A 13,321-nucleotide genomic window follows, 5' to 3' on the forward strand; every position below is an offset into this window, starting at 1 on the left:
GTAAATAATCATTCTGTACATTCGATAATCTTTAATCCTACAACTGTTTACAACTTGCATAGTTCCCATTTCTGTATAACTGTATATCTCAGATTTCTGTAAAGTTATTTATTTCATATTCTGTATAGTTTTTCATATTTATATCCTGTTCATAGCCTGTACATACTTATAGTTATAGAATATTCACAACATACTTCATACCGTGTACATTATAACATACCATAATAGACCCATTTCTGTAATATACTCACATATCTATATTATTACTAATATATATTGTAATATATCTATATCACTAAAGCACTTCTGGATGGATGCAAACTGCATTTCGTTGCCCTGTACCTGTGCATGTGCAATGACAATAAAGTTGAATTCTATTCTATTCTATTTAGTGCATTTAGTACAATTGGCTTCAGTTGAGGTATTATTTCAGCTTTTCTAATGCTAATCAGCTGCTCCTGTTTGTAAACCCACTTGTTCCCATGATTACGCATCATAACTCATCATCATTATTCACCTATGTATTACTTTTATGTATTAGTCATCTATTTGTTGTAATCATCTATCCTTGCAGTTGTTTATTACACAAAATAAATTATATTATCACACTTCTGGCCACATAGCGCTGATATTCACTGCACATGCCCATATTAACTTTTTCCAGCCAGGTGTTTTCCTTTTCCCATTCTTCCCTTTCTCTGAGGGAAACAAACATTGCTGCTCTAATGCTGGGCTTACACTGTGCGGTTTTAGGCCCATTTTGAGCCGATTTTTGAGTGATCGGACCGATTTTGGCCTTCATCGTGCGTCATGTAGTATACGTTGGGTAACGAGAAGTGATTAACACCTCACGACCAGTTCCCGATCATCAATCGCTCGTGAGGGTGTCACCGCAGCTGCTCGCGCGCAAACACGTAAACGTCGGTGAAAAAGACGGAGCAGCACGGCAGTGCAGCGTGTGATCTGGACACAAGCGATGGAGGCACAACTTGTAGAACTTTGGAAAGCTCATCCGAGCCTTTTCGATGTGGCCTCACAAAATTATCACGACCACAACAACCGTGAAAATAGTTGGATTTACACTGCTGCTTAATCACAGCTGCCTGATCAATGTTTTTCATTAGCAATTTAGCAAAGTTGATGGTGGTGGTGTGTCTGTGTGAGTGAAAGACAGAGAGAGAGAGCGACAGATTTTCTGTTATAACCTTCATTTTATGGCGGGGGTAACTACTTTGGCACAACAGCGGCACAGTGTGAGCACTCAGGTCGCATCAGAGCATCGGGCGGTACAGTGTGAGAGTACATCGTGACCTATGAACTTCTAACCCCTGTGAGTCAATCGTGCAGTTTGAGCAGGAGCTGAATAACGTGACTGAAAAAATCACACAGTGTCTGCCCAGCTTTAGGTGTACTGTCATCCGAGACTTGCACCGCAGTGTCGGCGTTTGTTTCCCTGTTGGCCATGCTTCTTGTTGTGGTCACCTGTTGTCTTCCGGTATTTTCTCCGAAAGCGACCTTTCCTCGACCAATGAGATGAGCGGTAATCTGAATTGTCATACTCGAATTGTCATAAGTGTGCTGTCAGCTCATTGGTCACAAAGCAGGAGAGGGGCTGGGAATTATGTTTTCAAACAAGGCGTTAATTCCATAAACATTTATAGGCTACTTTTGGTTCTCACTGTATTACGGGACAAAGTGCGTCCCTTATTAGCTCAATACGGGACGTGTACTTTTGTTTCGAAATACGGGACGATTCCGTATTTTAAGGGACGGTTGGCAACCCTAGTCTCAAACTTACATGAGCAAGTAGTAAAGCAAGTAGCAAGTAGTAAAAAACTACGGTGGCCCCTATAGACAAAGCATGTACAAACTCCAAAACACTTACAAACTCTATAACACTTACAAAATTCAAAACATATGCAAAAACCAAAACACAACGGAAGTGCTCCAGGACGCTAGGGGCAGTATTGAGCTCGATTTGCAAAATAAACGGCAAGTTTGTTGCAAACTCATGGGCTGTATGGGACGGTCTAGGTTCCGTCGTGCTGCCCAGGTTGCCTAGTAACCATTGATACTAACCGCTGGAAACGTGTCATGCAACTTTGTTTGACAGAAATGAAGGAGAAGATATTTTGTTCATTTGTTTGTTTGTTTCTTGATTTGATAAGTATCTGAGGCTGAGACCACAGGACTGTAAAACATGATTTTTGGCCTTCATTTCTGTACTGAACGGTCATTTTAAGATTAGCTAGTAAATAACAATTAGCTAATTTTGTTCATGAGACTAAGGTAATATCATTTTGGTAATGTAAATATAATATGGCCAATATTATAGTTACAACTGCCTACAACTGCAAAGCTCTCCAGCGAGTAGTGCGGTGCTCTGAACAGATAATTGGAGGTGAGCTTCCCTCCCTCCAAGACATCTACAGGAAGCGGTGCCTGAGGAAAGCGGGGAGGATCATCAAGGACTCCAGTCACCCCAGCCATAAACTGTTCAGACTACTTCCATCAGGAAGGAGGTTCTGCAGCATCCGGTCCCGTACCAGCAGACTGAGAGACAGCTTCTTCCACCAGGCCATCAGACTGCTGAACACGTCATAGACACCTCACCTTCACTACTGGAACTTCAACATTATGCACTCCATACTGTACAGTAATGCCACTGTTTTGCACATGTCTCAACTCTGTATATTTTTATATATTTATTTATTGTTTACTCTATTTAATTTGTAATATATGTGTACACACACACACACACACACACGTAGAAAAATATTTAGTATACACATTCAGAAATGCATATACTATTATATATTGTACATATTGTAACGATGGTTAAGTGTTACTGGACAGTGACATGTTGGTTTTCTCTGCACACTGTTGTTGTTCCTTTAAGATTCATGTTTGGTTGGGCTGCAGGAAGTAGTGAGGGTGGTGTACAGGAAGGGGTGGGGGGACCTGGTTGTTCTGTGTGTGTGCCAGGCTGAAGAGAGGTGTAGTTCGAGAGCGCTTCCCCCTGAGTTAACAACCCGCTGGCTTATGTGCCGAATAAACGGACAAACTGAGACCCCAACCGTCTGGTTCTTGTGAACGTTACATTGGTGTCAGAAGTGAAGAAAGAAAAAAGAACCCCAGAACGCCCGAGACCCTGTTGCCGGCGACGCTTGCCGTTACGTGACGAGGATGTTGCCGGGCAGGATTAAGAAGGAGACGGAGGAGAGGGAGGTTCGTCCGCGCTCGCCCGCCCATGGAGTGAGGGAAACGGCACTGCGGCTGTCTGCCGAGGCTGGATTTTCTCCAGGTTTGACTAGGCTCGGGAACTGTTCGCACAGCGGCCGCGATTCCGGCGGGAAGGAGTCGACCTCGCTTGACGCGCCGTCACGTGATGTAAACAAACATGGCGGCGCCCAGCAAGCTGCAGCGAATATAAAAACGCCTAAGTTCAGCGGCAAGACGCCATGGGAAGTGTTTATCGCACAGTTCGAGCTGTTAGCTGTTGCAGCTGGCTGGTCTGAGGAACATAAAGCTCTCCAATTGGCTTTGTGCCTGTGTGAGGATGCAGCTGCATGCCTGCTGCTGCTGACCGAGGAGCAGAGGGGAGATTATAATGCTCTGGTCGGAGCACTTCAGAGCTGCTGGGGATGTGGACAAGTCGGACACCTCATCAGGCAGTGCCCCAAGCTTGCAGCGGTTCAGGGAAACGCCCACGGGCCCGTGTAGGCGGGAGTACACGGGCCTGGGAGAACGACATCCCCACACCACCGCCACCTCCACCCGGTGCGGCCATCACTGTGGGCTGGACCCAGGTTGGCGGCTTTTGCCATGTTCCAGTGACGATTGCGGGGGTGTCCTGTACGGCCCTGCTGGACACGGGATCCAATGCAACGCTGGTCCGACCCAATATTGTCCCAACCGGAGCTGCTGTACAACCGACTAACGTGCAACTTAAGACTGTGACCGGTGATCTGGCCCCAATGAGAGGGAAGGGAGTGTTCCAGTTCAAGGTGGGGGACCTCGGTGTGTCTTATGCTGCCTGGGTGGCTGACGTGCAGGACGCCTGCATCCTTGGGCTGGATTTTTTACGAGCCATTGGTGGTGTACTGGACTTAGGCAAAGGCCTCCTCGTACTCCCTGATGGGAAGAAGGTGCCGCTTATTCCTCCCCCGGTCTGCACAGCATCTGCCGCGGCGTCCACCTCCACCGCAGAGACCCCTGCAGACCCGCCAGCAGAACAGCGAGCGGAGGAGGAGGAGGAGGAGAGGCTCTCAGCAGTGAGGAGTATCTGGTCAAAGAACTGTGAGGGGCTGACTCCACAGCAGCAAGAGAGTCTATGGCAGGTACTAAAAGAGTTTAGTGACATTTTTGCCCTGAAAGAAAGTGATGTTGGCTTGACACACTTGGTAGAGCCCAGCCTATTAAAGTGCGCCCCCGCCGCCTGCCCCTGGCTCATCAGGAGGCTGCAGACAGGGAGCTGTGTGAAATGATGAAGGCGGGCATCATAGAACCATCTGATAGCCCGTGGGCCTCCGCGGTGGTGATGGTGCCTAAGAAAAAAAGTCCTAGGATGCGTTTCTGTGTGGACTACAGACCACTCAACAAAGTGACGAAGAAAGACTCTTACCCCCTTCCCAGGATTGATGAGTCCCTCGACTTAGTAGCCGGGTCCTCCTGGTTTTCCACCCTGGACCTGCGGAGTGGCTACTGGCAGGTGCCACTGTCCCCGGAATCCAGACCGAAGACAGCCTTCTGCACTAACAGGGGACTATGGCAGTTCAAAGTCCTGAGTTTTGGCCTTTGCAACGCTCCTGCGACCTTCGAGAGGCTCGTGGACAGTGTGCTGGCTGGCGTCCCACGGCAACGGTGTCTGGTTTACCTGGATGATCTTCTAGTGCACGGGAGCTCCTTTGATGCTGCCCTGGATGCCCTGAGACAAGTGTTGGAGAGGGTGGCGGCTGCAGGCCTGAAGCTGCATCCCGACAAGTGCCACTTCATGAGGAGGGAGGTGGAGTTTCTGGGCCACAAGCTGGGTCGTGAGGGCATCAGCACTTTGGAGGAAAAAATTCACACCATTACCGAGTGGCCCACACCAGCAGACCAGAAACAGCTCAAAAGCTTCCTAGGACTGGCGTCTTATTACAGGAGGTTTGTGAAGGGCTTTTCCTCCATAGCCGCACCACTCTTCCACCTGCTGCAGAAGGACCGTGACTTCATCTGGACCCAGGACTGTCAGCAGGCGTTCGACACCCTCCGCAGATCGCTGACAGAGTCCCCAGTCCTTGCCCCCCCTGACCCCGCCCTGCCTTTTGTCCTGGACACTGACGCAAGTAATGTGGGGCTGGGAGCGGTGTTGTCGCAGGTTGGACCGGAAGGGGAGAAGGTGGTGGCGTACTTCAGCCGGGTCCTGAACAGGAGCGAGCGGCGCTACTGTGTCACACGACGAGAGCTGTTGGCTGTGGTGGCGGGGGTGAGACACTTTAAATACTACCTGTGCGGCACAGCATTTGTTGTCAGAACTGATCATGCTGCCCTTCAGTGGCTGATGTCTTTCAGGGAGCCAGAGGGACAGGTGGCTCGCTGGCTGGAGGAGCTCCAAGCCTTCAATTTCACCGTGGAGCACAGAGCAGGGACGCACCATTCTAACGCAGACGCCCTCTCTCGCCGCCCATGTGCTGCAGCTGGCTGCCGTTACTGTGAGAAGCGAGAGGAAATAGAGCGGGAACTCACGACAATAGACGGAGCAGCACAGCTCGCCTGCAGGGTTCTTCTGGTGGTGGATGCAGCGGAGTGGAGGGCACGGCAGGAACAAGACACAGACCTGCTGCCGGTCCTGCAGTGGCTGGAGAAGGGGGAGCAACCCCTTTGGGATGAGGTCACTGGGTTTTCCATCTGTACCAGGGGGCTGTGGGCCAAGTTTGCAGCTCTCAGGCTGAAGGAGGGGGTGTTGGAGCGTGCCTGGAAGGATCCTGCCACGGGGGAGGAGAGGTGGCAGGTTGTGGTGCCAAGGTCGCTGAGGTCAGCTGTGCTGGGAGCCTGCCATGGGAGCACTGGCTCTGGCCACTTTGGGGTCTCCAAGACTCTTCGCCGCCTCCGCCAGGGCTATTACTGGGGTCAACAGCGGAGGGATGTGGAGGACTTTTGCCGCAGCTGTGATGCATGTTCCTCACACAAAGGGCCACAAGACCAGTCCCGGGCTCAGCTTCAGCAGCAACCAGCAGGAGCTCCAATGGAGCGAGTAGCTGTGGACGTCATGGGCCCATTTCCTCGCACAGACAGAGGAAACCGCTATGTTCTTGTGGCCATGGACTATTTTACCAAGTGGCCGGAAGCATACGCCATCCCAGATCAGGAGGCTGAGACTGTCGCTGATGTATTAGTGGAGGGGATGTTCAGCCGCTTTGGGACAGCAGAGACCCTCCACAGTGACCAGGGGCGTAACTTTGAGTCCAAGGTATTTGCTGCCATGTGTGAACGCCTTGGGATTAAGAAGACCCGCACCACCCCACTTCACCCCCAAAGCGATGGGCTGGTGGAAAGGTTTAACAGGACGCTGGCCCAGCAGCTAGCCATCCTTACCTCAGAACACCAACGGGACTGGGATTACCATCTTCCCCTTACCCTCATGGCCTACAGGTCGGCAGTGCAGGACTCCACCCAATGTACGCCTGCCCTGCTCATGTTAGGGAGAGAGCTGAGAACTCCTGCAGAGTTGGCTTTTGGGAAACCCCCGGACGCGCCAGAGGCACCACCGGGCCGGGACTACGCAAGGAAGCTGCAGGACCGGCTGGATTCTGCACATTCCTACGCCCGAGAGCAGCTGGCGAAGGCAGGCCTGCGCCAAAAGAGGAATTACGACATCACCACTAAAGGGAGGCACTTCCGTGCTGGGGAGCTGGTGTGGGTCTACAGCCCAAAGAGGAAGAAGGGACGGTGTCCTAAACTGGATAGCAGCTGGGTGGGGCCTTGCAGCGTCCTAGAGCGAGTGGGGGAGGTTGTTTACAGGGTGCAGTTGCCTCCTAGGGGGAGGATAGTAGCGCTGCACAGAGACCGGATGGCCCCCTACAGAGGACAGTCCCTCCCCTCCTTTCCAGAGGGACGTGTACAGAGCGTCCATGACCCTGCTCAGAGGGGCCCCCGACCGGGGCTGCGTTCCCCCCCCTCGGACTCTTCACCCCAAAGCCCCGAAGCTCTGCGTCCTCCTCAGGGGCTCAGGAGGTCAAGGAGGGAACGTAGGCTACCGCCCCGCCTCAGAGTCTGTGTCGTTCCCTCGGGGACGAGGAACTTATTGCTGGGGGGGCAGTGTAACGATGGTTAAGTGTTACTGGACAGTGACATGTTGGTTTTCTCTGCACACTGTTGTTGTTCCTTTAAGATTCATGTTTGGTTGGGCTGCAGGAAGTAGTGAGGGTGGTGTACAGGAAGGGGTGGGGGGACCTGGTTGTTCTGTGTGTGTGCCAGGCTGAAGAGAGGTGTAGTTCGAGAGCGCTTCCCCCTGAGTTAACAACCCGCTGGCTTATGTGCCGAATAAACGGACAAACTGAGACCCCAACCGTCTGGTTCTTGTGAACGTTACAATATATTTATTAGTTTAAGATGTGGCCATTCATGTATTTTGCTTGTTTACATTATTGTATTTTGCACAACTCTGTTGCTTGTGAAGCTCGCACACAAGAATTTCACTCACATGTACTGTACCAATGTACCTGCACATGTGATGTGACAATAAAAGTGATTTGATTTGATTTGATTTGATTTATATTAATCATTATTAGCTATTACAGCAGTGAACATGAACTGTGTCAAATACTGAGCTTCAGTACAGATTCAAGTCGCAGTTATTTATATGTCTTATCACCTTAAATCTTCACTCAAAGACAAGTATCTTTGACAGTGCATATATAGTAGGGGTGCAACGATATTCGTATCGATATTGAACCGTTCGATACAGTGCTTTCGGTTCGGTACGCATATGTATCGAACAATACAACATTTGTAATTTATTTTATCAACTTTCCTTCTGACGATGCTGTCTGTGTTGAGCGCTCAGTGAATCTGCGTTCGACTACTCTGCCTAGGCTGCACTGTCGAGCGCAGATCCACTGAGCGCTCAACACAGACAGCATCGTCAGAAGGAAGAGCGCAGGGCAAGCTAGCGAGACAGAAGTTAAGCTCTCCTTGCAACAGGCAAATTGAACCTCATTCAGATCTGGCGTTTGGAATTATTTTGGTTTTCATGTGACGTATGACCCTGAAGGTAAGCGAGTCATGGACTAAAGTAAAACAGTATGTTGGATGTGCCATGCAATGCTCAATTACATGGGTGGGAACTAGTGTGTTAGCGCAGTTAGCTCGTTAACGTGTTGGCCGTCTAGCCCCATGCACGGAGCGATCGGCGGTAGCTCGTTAACGGAGATTTGCCGTGTTGTAGCGTTAACGTCATTTCAACGAGATTAACCTGAAAGCACTAGTGGGAACACAACGAATATGACTGCACATTTACGCCGACATCATCCTAGTGCAAAGACAAAAACAACAAGCATGCTACTAACTTTAGCCGAGTCATTTAGACAGCTGTTAGCACATGATTCTCCTTATGCTGCTGAGAATATAGCCCAGAAGAAGCGGATAGTATAGCTTTTATTTTGGAAAGAGACATTTCTCTGTAATAAACTCTCTTTTCCAAAGATGAGTGATTCCTCAATCAGATACAGGGCTTGCAATATCGCTAGCCCGACGTCCTGGGGCTAGCGATTTTTTCAGTCGGGCTACCAAAATCTATCTCTTCCCTGCCCGTCGGGCTATTGTAGGAAGGAAAAATATATGTCAATGCTTTTGCATTCTTTCGGAAATGTAGCTGGGTAATTATGTCATTGGCATCGGTGAGCCACTGTCAATATGTGACATATTGAAATCGTGTTTGAATTTGCGCTTGTTTTTTTGCTTTCACTTTGCAATCGTGCGAACTGTGTATAGAGAGCGACAGCACTGATCTGTGAGTGATGATAATTTGTGCACCAATTCCTCTGACATCGTCTTATTAATCGTTAGCTTACTATGCAAACATGACAAGTGAAATCTCCCGCAGCAAGCTTAAACATGTGAGAGGTTGATCGCGCAGAGAATCGCTGAGCTTATGTGAGTGCGTGTGTAAAAGCAGCAGGATATATATTTCAGTTCTGCTGAGCCAAATAAGACAGGTCAGGGTGAAGAAGTGACAGCCAAAGAAAAGCTTACCACAAAACGGAGAAGTTATGACAAATCAGACTATAAGGCAAAAAGAAAGTGCAGCTTTATGGTTTCATGGACAAAATCATTTCTGTGGCTGCAATATGACGAGCTAAATAACCAGGGCTGCACATAAGTGGTCCGCAGGTGCGCATTCGCTGTCAAAATAAAAAATGCGCACAAGGGTTAAGGTTAAATTTAAAAACTGTACTTTTGAGTTAAAATATATATTTATCATTTTAATAAATGACAAATTAAAAAGGCATGAACATTTTTTTTGTATCGAAAAAATATCGAACCGTGACACCAAAGTATCGAACCGAACCGTGAATTTTGTGTATCGTTGCACCCCTAATATATAGGTGTATCATATATAAGAGACAAATGTTGTTCCTTCAGTATGTTGGCATAACTAAATTTGGCTCATTGCTTACATATATGTATAAAAAGAAAATGTACGAGCTGTAAAAACTGTTTCTGATAGAATGAATAATAGACCGATATATTAAATATTCCTTTATTGGGTGAGAAAATCATACTATGTCATAACTGCTTTAAGTCATACAGAATAGATATCAGAGCCTTAAACTGGCTGACTTCTGCTAAAACATACAAATACAAATTTTTAGGTCCATTCTGCTGCTGATACATACTTTAGGTTTCTGAATGTTAAACTTGTTGCTGCCTTTCATAGTGTGTAACTTGAAGGCCCTGAGTACTTTCTCCCACACTGAAAACACCGGAATGATGGAATGATAAAATTGTTTGAACATTACCTAATAAGACTGATTCAGGACAGACAATTAGTTATGTGAAACTTTTCTAGCAGTCCTTCACAAACAGGGAACAGTCCGTCTATTCTCTCCATCTGTCAGCTGCTGCTGGCTCTTCCTCCTCCTCCTCCTCACACACTGCTGAGTTTGTCCTGGTGGATCATCAGGGGTGCAAAGCCTCACAGATGATGTGCAGCAGTGGGTCCCTCAGTCTGTCCTCACTCTGCACACTTGCAGTTGTCACACATGGAAATCAAATGTGTGATAAGCTGCAGGATTCAAACACAAGTGTAACTTATAAATACATGTTCATACTTTTGTTACACAATCAGAGAGAAAGAAAAAGAGAGAGAAAGAGTGCAGGACAGACAGACAGGTGACAGTCTCAGGTGTTTACACTGCTACAAAACAGCACAAGAGAAGGAGGATTTAGTGTTTGTGTTATTACGAGTGCTAAACAAGAAGAGTTCCCAGATGGTACAGTGGACACATGTGTGACTGCTGTGATTAAAGCATCTTTCATTCAGCTTAATGAGTGAACTGTCAACTCGTTCAAACACATGTTAAAGTCCGTTTTGCTCGACACCACCGAACAGAGGCAGCAATAAAACATAGCTAACATTAACAGTGCAGTGAATCCTGCTTGTGCCGTGATATTCAGGACTGCAAACCGAGCAGCATCACTGACTTACAGCTTGTTGTGTTTGTGGATATATGACTGACTTTAATTATCCACGAAATCATCACATTCTCTGTAAGATTAAGGTTTTAAAAGCAAGTAAAAGCTGAACGTACAAACATCACTAATGGCAAATAACTTTGCCGACATGTGGCCAACAGTAATGTTTTAATGTTCCTCATTATTAAACATTTGCACATAAATGAGTGACATAATATTCAGTACTTAATTTACTCTTCGGCCGCTCTGCTTCTGCCGTCTGCGGCAGAATTATCCACGCTATGAATTGTGGGATATATGGGACCACGAAGTCTACACTGCCACAGCCATAAAATTCAGGGAAATGAAGGACGCATTTGAGGGCCACATTTCGATCAGCCTTTGAATTGGGACAGCCTTCGGCGCGCCACTGTGACGTAATCGGCCTTAAAATGCAACCTTTAAGGCTGCAGTCCCTGAATTGGGATACAGCCTTTAATTATCCATAAAATCAGCACATTCTTTGTAAGATTAAGACCGACTATTGAACGGCGTATATTTTGAAGTAAAGGCTTTAAAACCTTTACTTTAAAAATGTACAAACATCGCTAATGTCACATAACTTTGCCGACATGTGGCCAACAGTAATGTTTTAATGTTCTTCATTATTAAACATTTGCGCATAAAAAAGTGACATAATATTCAGTACTTACTTATGAAAGTTTACTCTCCGGCCGCTCGGCTTTCGCCATTTTTTTTGGAAAAATTATCCCAACAACCGCCGCACTATGAAGTCTGAGATATGTTGGACCATGAAGGCTACACCGACCCATCCTTGAAATTCAGGGAAATGAAAGACGCATTTGAGGGCCGCATTTAGAGCAGCCTTTGAATTGGGACAGCCTTCATCGCGTCGCTGTGAAGTAATCGGTCTTGAAATGCAGCCTTTAAGACTGCATACCCTGGGTGTGTCCTTCAAAAGAGACTCTACGAGTTCTCAAACGAGGCTCGAAAGGCCAGGTTAGGGAAGCCATGAATTTGGCCTGATCAGTGAGAGATCGGGCCACGTAAGCTTTATGACCGTCATTGGCAGATGATGCTCTGGCTCAATAGGTGGATCCACTGTGCATGTGGCAGGTAGGACTACGTTTTTAAGAGCGTGATACATGGGAGAAATGCTGTGGCATGCACTTATTTCAAGCAACAATCAATTATTTCAAGCAACAATCAAGCAATATCCACCAGCCACGTGAGCAATCCAACACCAGCAGTTCACTCAAACAGACTCCAACGAACGTTCGTGAAAATTGGGAGCTTCTGCCTGACCACGTGGCCTAACGGACAAGGCGTCTGACTTCGGATCAGAAGATTGAGGGTTCAAGTCCCTTCGTGGTTTGTTGTGAGTCCTTGAGGTGCAGGCATGCGTTCCCAGTTAGATTGCAGCAGGCCAACCTCGGATCCTTTATGTCATCCAAAATTGCTACACTTTTGTCAATTTCATGTCCTTCAACAGAGACTCTACGAGTTCTCAAACGAGGCTCGAATGGCCAGGTTGCGGACTGAAGCCATGAACTTGGCCTTATCAGTGCCAGGCCCCAGTGGTCTTGGCTTAGAAGCAACCATAGAAAGTCAATAACATGCCATGACCTCAAGCGACATGGGTGAAAAAATCACGACTTGGAAGCAGGCTGTTGGTGGAACTACACCTGCATAGGTGGCTTCTGATCAGTAGGAGCTTCCAAGAGTTGGCTTTCATTGGTACTGCTTGAAGTAATTTCTTGTAAACACACATTTCTCTTGTGTTGTTAACAGTTCTTCCACCCTCTTTTTTGGTATATCAGTCAACAGAATGATTTTGTAGGCCGGTTAGCTCAGCTGGTCAGAGCGTGGTGCTAATAACGCCAAGGTCATGGGTTCAATCCCCATACTGGCCATTCCAACAGCCATCCAATGTGCTGTCTCATGATAGACTGTGGATTTTTTTTGGGTGGGATCCAAGAAAAAACCTCTGCCAACTTCCAGGTGAGTGATGTACGCAACTACAAATGACAGCAAACCACAAAATTCACTGACACATGACACGCTAATGAATACATTACATGCTTAGCTACAATCTCCAAATCACTTTTCCAGCTACTTTCTGGATAAATCACTCATTTCCAAAGTCTGACACAGCATACTGCATCAAAAACTGCTGCTTTATATCCTCACCTAACGACCCTAACTTTAGAAGACGCACACCATGTATTGTTTTGTGGCAAATTTCTTCTTAAAGCATTTTTTGTAAGTCAACAGAAGACTTCTTTTTTTCCCACTATGTTGAAGTAATTTCTTGTAAACACACATTTCTCTTGTGTTCTTAACAGTTCTTCCACCCTCTCTTTTTTGGTATATTAGTCAACAAAAAGATTGGTTTACACACATTTTGTAGGCCGGTTAGCTCAGCTGGTCAGAGCGTGGTGCTAATAACGCCAAGGTCATGGGTTCAATCCCCATACTGGCCATTCAACAGCCATCCAACGTGCTGTCTCATGATAGACTGTGGATTTTGTTGGGTGGGATCCAACAAAAAACCTCTGCCAACTTCCAGGTGACAGATCGGGCCACGTAAGCTTTATGACCTTCATTGGCAGATAATACTCTGGCTTAGTGGGTGGATCCACTG

At 47.2% G+C, this 13,321-nt stretch overlaps 3 non-coding genes across 3 annotated transcripts; all 3 read left to right on the forward strand.

Annotated features, from left to right (window-relative positions):
* The first annotated feature begins 11,979 nt into the window (after positions 1-11,979).
* On the forward strand, positions 11,980-12,052 carry trnar-ucg (transfer RNA arginine (anticodon UCG)). The gene has a single exon. It is a non-coding gene; the product is annotated as a tRNA-Arg (tRNA).
* A 464-nt stretch (positions 12,053-12,516) lies between these two features.
* On the forward strand, positions 12,517-12,590 carry trnai-aau (transfer RNA isoleucine (anticodon AAU)). The gene has a single exon. It is a non-coding gene; the product is annotated as a tRNA-Ile (tRNA).
* A 496-nt stretch (positions 12,591-13,086) lies between these two features.
* trnai-aau (transfer RNA isoleucine (anticodon AAU)) lies at positions 13,087-13,160 on the forward strand. The gene has a single exon. It is a non-coding gene; the product is annotated as a tRNA-Ile (tRNA).
* Positions 13,161-13,321: the final 161 nt, after the last annotated feature.

The sequence above is a fragment of the Mchenga conophoros genome, linkage group LG23, assembly GCF_057382185.1.
Source record: "Mchenga conophoros isolate Kocher_MC1m ecotype Shallow Benthic linkage group LG23, M_conophoros_male_GT1.1, whole genome shotgun sequence".
In the NCBI taxonomy this organism is placed as follows: Eukaryota; Metazoa; Chordata; class Actinopteri; order Cichliformes; family Cichlidae; genus Mchenga; species Mchenga conophoros.